Source organism: Tyto alba, unplaced genomic scaffold (assembly GCF_018691265.1).
Source record: "Tyto alba isolate M040663 unplaced genomic scaffold, T.alba_DEE_v4.0 Super-Scaffold_100000100069, whole genome shotgun sequence".
NCBI classification, from domain to species: domain Eukaryota; kingdom Metazoa; phylum Chordata; class Aves; order Strigiformes; family Tytonidae; genus Tyto; species Tyto alba.
Window position 1 is genome coordinate 12,501 of NW_024881267.1, and position 9,830 is coordinate 22,330.

Consider the following 9,830-nt stretch of genomic DNA (forward strand, 5'->3'; position numbering starts at 1 on the left):
GCCACACACCTGGGACAGCGACAGCCACGCGCGCCGGCCACCACACGGCGGGATGGGCGGCAGGCGCGGGGCTCTGTGTGCGAGCGAGCAAGGCAACATCCGCAAGAGGTGCTCCGGCGACCTGAACACCGGCAGAGCCGGCCCGCCGCGGAGCCTCTCCGATGAGCCGAGGACGCCTCCGCGGGCGCTGACAGCGGGTCTGGACGGGTCACGGTGAGGAGCGGGAGGTGCCGCTAGCCACACGCTCCAAGCAACGGATCCCTCCACTCGGTCAACGGCACCGGGGGAAAGCCACGGCAAGCTCATCTCCCCCCCCCCGGGCCTTTCAGCGTTCGAGTGCCGGCGACCACCGCTGGCCACCGGTCTTGGGACACTCTGCGGGGCACCGCTTGCCCCACGTGCAAACAAAACGCAAAAGGCACCGGCCACTGCGGACCAGTTTGACGTGCTCTACCCCCACCTCAGGGGCTCCAGCTTAGGATCGGACGGAAAAAGGACAAGGTGCCGCCACCTCACCCCTACTGCGCAGACTTTTCCATGGAGCCCTCCGGCGACCAGGGACGCCAGGGCAGGCCAGACACCACAGACCTCCCGCGTGTGCCCTTTGCTGGGAAAAAAACGGGACGGAGGCGCCGCCGCCTCGTCTCACACCATCACCGGGCTCTCGGCGGCCGGAGAAAGCCGCTGAAGGCTTCACAGTCCCCGGCCACCTGCATCCAGCAGCCAGCCACCGCGGCCAGCCACCGAGCTCTACCCCCACCTCTGGGGCTCTCCAGCTTAGGGCCGAAGAGGGAAGGACGAGGTGCCGCCACCTCGCCCCTGCTGCGCAGACCTTTTAACAGAGCCCTCCGGCAGCCACGGACGCTGGGGCAGGCCGGACACCACAGGCCTCCCGCGTATGGCACAGACTCGGAAAAAAAGCGGATGGAGGCGCCGCCGCCTCTCCGCGCCATCATCGGGCCCTAGGTGGCAAGCCGCGGCAGGCTTGAGACCCGCCCCACGGCCGCCTGCTACGGCCGCCGGTCACCGCGACCGGCAGCCGCCCAATGCCCGCTTCCACGGGCTCCGGCTTAAGGCCGGAGAAAAGGGGGCGACGAGGTGGGCGCTCCCACCGCCGTCCGCCCCCGTCGCGGGGCCCTCGAGCGGTGCCGGCAGCCTGGGACCTCGCAGGGCACCGCTGCCCCCGACTGCCTGCCGGCACTCTCCCTTGCCGTCATCGGGCCCCTCGCGGGGCTGCCGCGGCAGGCTTGAGACCCGCCCCACGGCCGCCTGCTACGGCCGCCGGTCACCGCGACCGGCAGCCGCCCAATGCCCGCTTCCACGGGCTCCGGCTTAAGGCCGGAGAAAAGGGGGCGACGAGGTGGGCGCTCCCACCGCCGTCCGCCCCCGTCGCGGGGCCCTCGAGCGGTGCCGGCAGCCTGGGACCTCGCAGGGCACCGCTGCCCCCGACTGCCTGCCGGCACTCTCCCTTGCCGTCATCGGGCCCCTCGCGGGGCTGCCGCGGCAGGCTTGAGACCCGCCCCACGGCCGCCTGCTACGGCCGCCGGTCACCGCGACCGGCAGCCGCCCAATGCCCGCTTCCACGGGCTCCGGCTTAAGGCCGGAGAAAAGGGGGCGACGAGGTGGGCGCTCCCACCGCCGTCCGCCCCCGTCGCGGGGCCCTCGAGCGGTGCCGGCAGCCTGGGACCTCGCAGGGCACCGCTGCCCCCGACTGCCTGCCGGCACTCTCCCTTGCCGTCATCGGGCCCCTCGCGGGGCTGCCGCGGCAGGCTTGAGACCCGCCCCACGGCCGCCTGCTACGGCCGCCGGTCACCGCGACCGGCAGCCGCCCAATGCCCGCTTCCACGGGCTCCGGCTTAAGGCCGGAGAAAAGGGGGCGACGAGGTGGGCGCTCCCACCGCCGTCCGCCCCCGTCGCGGGGCCCTCAAGCGGTGCCGGCAGCCTGGGACCTCGCAGGGCACCGCTGCCCCCGACTGCCTGCCGGCACTCTCCCTTGCCGTCATCGGGATCCCGCTGAGGGGAAGCCACCATCGGCTCGTCCACCCTCCAGCTCTCACAGCGTTCGAGTGCCGGCGACCACCGCCGGTCTTTTGTCACCGTTTGCTCTTCCCCTCGACACCTGGCTGGAGAGTTCCAACCAGCCGGCAACGGCCCCCGGAGCATGCCTGCAGATCCTTCCGTTCTAGAGCACGCATAAGTTTCCGGGCTGACTTGATTGTGGAAAGCACCGGGAGATGGCCGTGCCGAACCGCCGAGGGAACCACCGCGAGAAAGGCCGCCCAGCGCCCCACTTCACCGGGCGGCCCACATGACCTCTTTGAGCGTGAAACACGATTGCCCTTTTGGGGCCTCGCCGCTTGCCCCTACTATACGGAATCGAACGTCCCGGCGTATAGGCAGTAAAAAAGCAGTGCGGCGCATTACCGGGGAGGCGCGCCAGCGACGCCGACCTTTACGATGAGGTAACTGGAGGCAGCGCAAAACAGCGACCCCTTCGACAGCTCCGCGGCAGTGCTGCGGACAACACAGCTACCGTGTCACGCAGGAGCAAAGTCCAAAGAAGCTGGGTAGACCTGTCCGCTCTTCACGCCGGACGCGACGGAAGCGACAGGGCGCGCAGCCGGCCTACCGACAACGGCAGCGTGACACGGAAACGGGTAGACCTGGCGGCCGACCACCGCCCCGGAGGTGGGTAGACCTGGCGGCCACCGACGGCCGCGGAAGCGGGTAGACCCGGAGGTCGACCATCGCCGCGGAAGCGTGTACACCTGGCAGCCAACCCCGGTCGCGGAACGGGGTAGATCTGGCGACCGACCACCGCCACGGAGGTGGGTAGACCTGGCGGCCAGCGACGGACGCGGAAGCGCGTAGGCCTGGCGGCCGACCACAGCAACGGAGGTGGGCAGAACGGGCAGCCGACCACGGCACAGGTGCTCGCTCTATGTAACAGACGTCAACGATGCTATCGGCGTGTACGTACCGCAGACAAAAGGTCTGCTCGGTAACGCTTGGCCACCAACCCGGCGGATTGGGCGGCAGACGCCGGGCTCCGCGGGAGAGCGAGCGAGCGGGGCCGCGTCCCCGGAGAGCTGCTCCAACGGCTTCACGCCGGCAGAGCCGGCACGCCGCGCAGCCGCTCCGACGCGCCCCGGGACGCCCGGCCGGTCGGCGGATGCGGAGCCGGAGCCCGGCGGATTGGGCGGCAGACGCCGGGCTCCGCGGGCGAGCGAGCGAGCGGGGCCGCGTCCCCGGAGAGCTGCTCCAACGGCTTCACGCCGGCAGAGCCGGCACGCCGCGCAGCCGCTCCGACGCGCCCCGGGACGCCCGGCCGGTCGGCGGATGCGGAGCCGGGGCCCGGCGGATTGGGCGGCAGACGCCGGGCTCCGCGGGCGAGCGAGCGAGCGGGGCCGCGTCCCCGGAGAGCTGCTCCAACGGCTTCACGCCGGCAGAGCCGGCACGCCGCGCAGCCGCTCCGACGCGCCCCGGGACGCCCGGCCGGTCGGCGGATGCGGAGCCGGGCCCGGCGGATTGGGCGGCAGACGCCGGGCTCCGCGGGCGAGCGAGCGAGCGGGGCCGCGTCCCCGGAGAGCTGCTCCAACGGCTTCACGCCGGCAGAGCCGGCACGCCGCGCAGCCGCTCCGACGCGCCCCGGGACGCCCGGCCGGTCGGCGGATGCGGAGCCGGGGCCCGGCGGATTGGGCGGCAGACGCCGGGCTCCGCGGGCGAGCGAGCGAGCGGGGCCGCGTCCCCGGAGAGCTGCTCCAACGGCTTCACGCCGGCAGAGCCGGCACGCCGCGCAGCCGCTCCGACGCGCCCCGGGACGCCCGGCCGGTCGGCGGATGCGGAGCCGGGGCCCGGCGGATTGGGCGGCAGACGCCGGGCTCCGCGGGCGAGCGAGCGAGCGGGGCCGCGTTCCCGGAGAGCTGCTCCAACGGCTTCACGCCGGCAGAGCCGGCACGCCGCGCAGCCGCTCCGACGCGCCCCGGGACGCCCGGCCGGTCGGCGGATGCGGAGCCGGGGCCCGGCGGATTGGGCGGCAGACGCCGGGCTCCGCGCGGCGAGCGAGCGAGCGGCGGGGCCGCGTCCCCGGAGAGCTGCTCCAACGGCTTCACGCCGGCAGAGCCGGCACGCCGCGCAGCCGCTCCGACGCGCCCCGGGACGCCCGGCCGGTCGGCGGATGCGGAGCCGGGGCCCGGCGGATTGGGCGGCAGACGCCGGGCTCCGCGGGCGAGCGAGCGAGCGGGGCCGCGTCCCCGGAGAGCTGCTCCAACGGCTTCACGCCGGCAGAGCCGGCACGCCGCGCAGCCGCTCCGACGCGCCCCGGGACGCCCGGCCGGTCGGCGGATGCGGAGCCGGGGCCCGGCGGATTGGGCGGCAGACGCCGGGCTCCGCGGGCGAGCGAGCGAGCGGGGCCGCGTCCCCGGAGAGCTGCTCCAACGGCTTCACGCCGGCAGAGCCGGCACGCCGCGCAGCCGCTCCGACGCGCCCCGGGACGCCCGGCCGGTCGGCGGATGCGGAGCCGGGGCCCGGCGGATTGGGCGGCAGACGCCGGGCTCCGCGGGGAGCGAGCGAGCGGGGCCGCGTCCCCGGAGAGCTGCTCCAACGGCTTCACGCCGGCAGAGCCGGCACGCCGCGCAGCCGCTCCGACGCGCCCCGGGACGCCCGGCCGGTCGGCGGATGCGGAGCCGGGGCCCCGGCGTCCCCGGAGCCGGGGCCCGGCGGATTGGGCGGCAGACGCCGGGCTCCGCGGGCGAGCGAGCGAGCGGGGCCGCGTCCCCGGAGAGCTGCTCCAACGGCTTCACGCCGGCAGAGCCGGCACGCCGCGCAGCCGCTCCGACGCGCCCCGGGACGCCCGGCCGGTCGGCGGATGCGGAGCCGGGGCCGCCCGGAGGGCTAGCAGGACGGGGCGGCAGCACCACCGCACCATCGTCCATCCCCTTCTCACAGGGCCCCCGAGGAACCGGCGGGCACCTTGGAACTCACGGGCTACCGCCGCTCCGACTACATGCTAGCGGGCCCGCTTGTGCCTTCACGGGGCCCTCGGGGGCCGTGGGGCAAGCCAACGGTGGCTCGACTCCCTCCGGTCTTCCAGCGTTCGAGGGCCGGCGACCGCCGCCGGTCGATCCCGCCCTGACCCTCGGCTCCCGGCTAGAGCCATCTCGCCAGCCCGGAGCTCTCCTGCAGCTCCCTTGGCTTCATAGCTCCCGGCTCGCTCTGGGCTGCCTCGATCCTGGAAGCAACGTGAGGCGTCCGTGCCGAACCTCCAGGGGAACCACCACGAGAACGGCCGCCCAGCGCCCCACTTCTCTGGCCGAGCCGTATGCCGTCCGTGCCCGCTCACCGCCCATGCCCCGGAGCCGGCTCACCGCTCTCCCCTATATACGGGCTGGAGCGTCCCAGCGTACGGATAGGGAAAGCGCAGCGTGGCGCCCTACCGGCGAGGCGCGCCAGCGACGCCCACTTTTACGATGAGGTAACTGGAGGCAGCGCGAAACAGCGACCCCTTCGACAGCTCGTCGGAAGTGCTGCGGACAACACGTCTACCCTGTTCCAGGAAGCCGGGTCGACGTGACGGCCACGGACGGCCGCCCCACCGGAGACTCCTGGCGGCTGCTGCACGCCCCGGAGGCGGGTAGACCTGCAGGCCCTGGACGGCCCCAGAGGCGGGTAGACCTGGCGGCCTCCACTCGCCCCGGAGACGGATAGACCTAGCTGCTGCTCCATGATCTACGGGGTGAGTGAGGGTGGTGGTGCACGGAAGGTGCGGGGGGGGTGGTGGGGGGGGACGGGCACACGAAATGATCTGTTTCTTTTGGTTTGGGTTTGTTATTTGGGGGGGGGGGTTTGGAGGTATTTGGCGGGGGGGGATTTTTTTTTTTGTTGTTTTGGGTTTTTTTTTTTGTTCTGTTTTGCTTTTTTTTTTTTTTTTTTTTCCTTTCTTCTATTTCTTACCACCCCCCCGAATTATAAGCATACCTGTTTCTCACGTCTGGGCAGGGTTCGAGGTTGGGGGTGTCATCTCCCCACCACCAGCACCACCCCCCACGAGATATTAAGTGTGTTTTTAGTGCAAGACAATAAGCAGGAGCGGGCCATCCTGGAGGTGGCGTCGACCAGGGAGACCACCCGGGGCCTGCCATGTGAGGCAAGCGTGCACAGACCGGTGTGCAGACCCAGGCACGTGCGCCTGCGTGCGGGAGCGGTCGGGGCAGGCGGTCTGGCGCCAGGGCCGTGTTTGGGGAGCGGCCCGGCAGGAGCGGGCCATCCTGGAGGTGGCGTCGACCAGGGAGAACACCAGAGGCCTGCTGTGGGTGGCAAGCGTGCATGGACCGGCGTGCAGGCCCGGGCACGTGCGCCTGCGTGCGGGAGCGGTCGGGGCGGGCGGTTTGGCGCCAGGGCCGTGTTTGGGGAGCGGCCCGGCAGGAGCGGGCCATCCTGGAGGTGGCGTCGACCAGGGAGAACACCAGAGGCCTGCTGTGGGTGGCAAGCGTGCACGGACCGGCGTGCCGGCCCGGGCACGTGTGCCTGCGTGCGAGAGCGGTCGGGGCAGGCGGTCTGGCGCCAGGGCCGTGTTTGGGGAGCGGCCCGGCAGGAGCGGGCCATCCTGGAGGTGGCGTCGACCAGGGAGACCACCTGGGGCCTGCCATGTGAGGCAAGCGTGCACGGACCGGCGTGCAGGCCCGGGCACGTGCGCCTGCGTGCGGGAGCGGTCGGGGCGGGCGGTCTGGCGCCAAGGCCGTGTTTGGGGAGCGGCCCGGCAGGAGCGGGCCATCCGGGAGGTGGCGTCCACCAGGGAGGCCACCAGAGGGCTGACGTGGGAGGCAGGCACGCACGGCCTTACTTGCAGGCCCGGGCACGCTCGCCTCCTTGGGGCAGCGAGCGGCGGTGCGCTTTCGGGCCTGGGGCAGGGACAGTCTACCCCTGGCGCACGGGTAGAGGAGAAAACTACCCCTAGCGCAAGGGGAACGGGAGGACAAGTCTATCCCTTGCAACCGGGACAGGGACGAACAGGTCTACCCAGTGCACCGCTTACGGAGGACAGGTCTGCCCATTGCATCAGTTACGGGAGGACAGGTCTACCCCGTGCACTCGGGCAGGGACGAACAGGTCTACCCATTGCACCGGTGACGGGAGGACAGGTCTACCCATTGCACTGGTTACGGGAGGACAGGTCTACCCATTGCACCCGTGGCAGGGACGAACAGGTCTACCCAGTGCAGCGCTTACGGGAGGACAAGTCTACCCATTGCACTCGGGGCAGGGACGAACAGGTCTACCCCGTGCACTCGGGGCAGGGACGAACAGGTCTACCCCGTGAACCCGGGGCAGGGACGATCAGGTCTACCCATTGCATCCGTTACGGGAGGACAGGTCTACCCATTGCACCGGTTACGGGAGGACAAGTCTACCCATTGCACCCGTGGCAGGGACGAACAGGTCTGCCCCGTGCACTCGGGGCAGGGACGAACAGGTCCCCACTGCACCGCTTACGGGAGGACAAGTCTACCCATTGCACTCGGGCAGGGGCGAACAGGTCTACCCAGTGCACCAGTAACGGCAGGACACGTCTACCCAGTGCAGCGCTTACGGGAGGACAAGTCTACCCCGTGCACTCGGGGAGGGACGAACAGGTCTACCCAGTGCACCCCGTGGCAGGGGCGAACAGGTCTACCCAGTGCACCGCTTACGGGAGGACAAGTCTACCCATTGCACTCGGGGCAGGGGCGAACAGGTCTACCCAGTGCACCAGTAACGGGAGACAAGTCTACCCAGTGCAGCGCTTACGGGAGGACAAGTCTACCCAGTGCGTTCGGGGCAGGGGCGAACAGGTCTACCCAGTGCACCAGTAACGGGAGGACAAGTCTACCCCGTGCACCGCTTACGGGAGGACAAGTCTACCCCGTGCACTCGGGGCAGGGACGAACAGGTCTACCCAGTGCACCCGTGCAGGGGCGAACAGGTCTACCCAGTGCACCGCTTACGGGAGGACAAGTCTACCCATTGCACTCGGGGCAGGGGCGAACAGGTCTACCCAGTGCACCAGTAACGGGAGGACAAGTCTACCCAGTGCAGCGCTTTACGGGAGGACAAGTCTACCCAGTGCGTTCGGGGCAGGGGCGAACAGGTCTACCCGTGCACCAGTAACGGCAGGACACGTCTACCCAGTGCAGCGCTTACGGGAGGACAAGTCTACCCCGTGCACTCGGGGCAGGGACGAACAGGTCTACCCAGTGCACCCGTGGCAGGGGCGAACAGGTCTACCCAGTGCACCGCTTACGGGAGGACAAGTCTACCCATTGCACTCGGGGCAGGGGCGAACAGGTCTACCCAGTGCACCAGTAACGGGAGGACAAGTCTACCCAGTGCAGCGCTTACGGGAGGACAAGTCTACCCAGTGCGTTCGGGGCAGGGGCGAACAGGTCTACCCAGTGCACCAGTAACGGCAGGACACGTCTACCCAGTGCAGCGCTTACGGGAGGACAAGTCTACCCCGTGCACTCGGGGCAGGGACGAACAGGTCTACCCAGTGCACCCGTGGCAGGGGCGAACAGGTCTACCCAGTGAAGCGCTTACGGAGGACAAGTCTACCCAGTGCAGCGCTTACGGGAGGACAAGTCTACCCATTGCACTCGAGGCAGGGGCGAACAGGTCTACCCATTGCACCAGTAACGGGAGGACAAGTCTACCCAGTGCAGCGCTTACGGGAGGACAAGTCTACCCATTGCACGCGGGGCAGGGACGAACAGGTCTACCCCGGTCACCCGTGGCAGGGGCGAACAGGTCTACCCAGTGCAGCGCTTACGGGAGGACAAGTCTACCCCGTGCACTCGGGGCACGGACGAACAGTCTACCCAGTGCACCCGTGGCAGGGGCGAACAGGTCTACCCAGTGCACCGCTTACGGGAGGACAAGTCTACCCATTGACTCGGGGCAGGGGCGAACAGGTCTACCCAGTGCACCAGTAACGGGAGGACAAGTCTACCCAGTGCAGCGCTTACGGGAGGACAAGTCTACCCAGTGCGTTCGGGGCAGGGGCGAACAGGTCTACCCAGTGCACCAGTAACGGCAGGACACGTCTACCCAGTGCAGCGCTTACGGGAGGACAAGTCTACCCCGTGCACTCGGGGCAGGGACGAACAGGTCTACCCAGGTCACCCGTGGCAGGGGCGAACAGGTCTACCCAGTGCACCCCTTACGGGAGGACAAGTCTACCCATTGCACTCGGGGCAGGGACGAACAGGTCTACCCAGTGCACCCGTGGCAGGGGCGAACAGGTCTACCCAGTGCAGCGCTTACGGGAGGACAAGTCTACCCCGTGCACTCGGGGCACGGACGAACAGGTCTACCCAGTGCACCCGTGGCAGGGGCGAACAGGTCTACCCAGTGCAGCGCTTACGGGAGACAAGTCTACCCCGTGCACTCGGGCACGGACGAACAGGTCTACCCAGTGCACCCGTGGCAGGGGCGAACAGGTCTACCCAGTGCACCGCTTACGGGAGGACAAGTCTACCCCGTGCACTCGGGGCAGGGACGAACAGGTCTACCCAGTGCACCGCTTACGGGAGGACAAGTCTACCCCGTGCACTCGGGGCAGGGACGAACAGGTCTACCCAGGTCACCCGTGGCAGGGGCGAACAGGTCTACCCAGTGCAGCGCTTACGGGAGGACAAGTCTACCCCGTGCACTCGGGGCACGGACGAACAGGTCTACCCAGTGCACCCGTGGCAGGGGCGAACAGGTCTACCCAGTGCACCGCTTACGGGAGGACAAGTCTACCCATTGCACCCGGGGCAGGGAAGAACAGGTCTACCCCGTGCCCGACTTGGGGG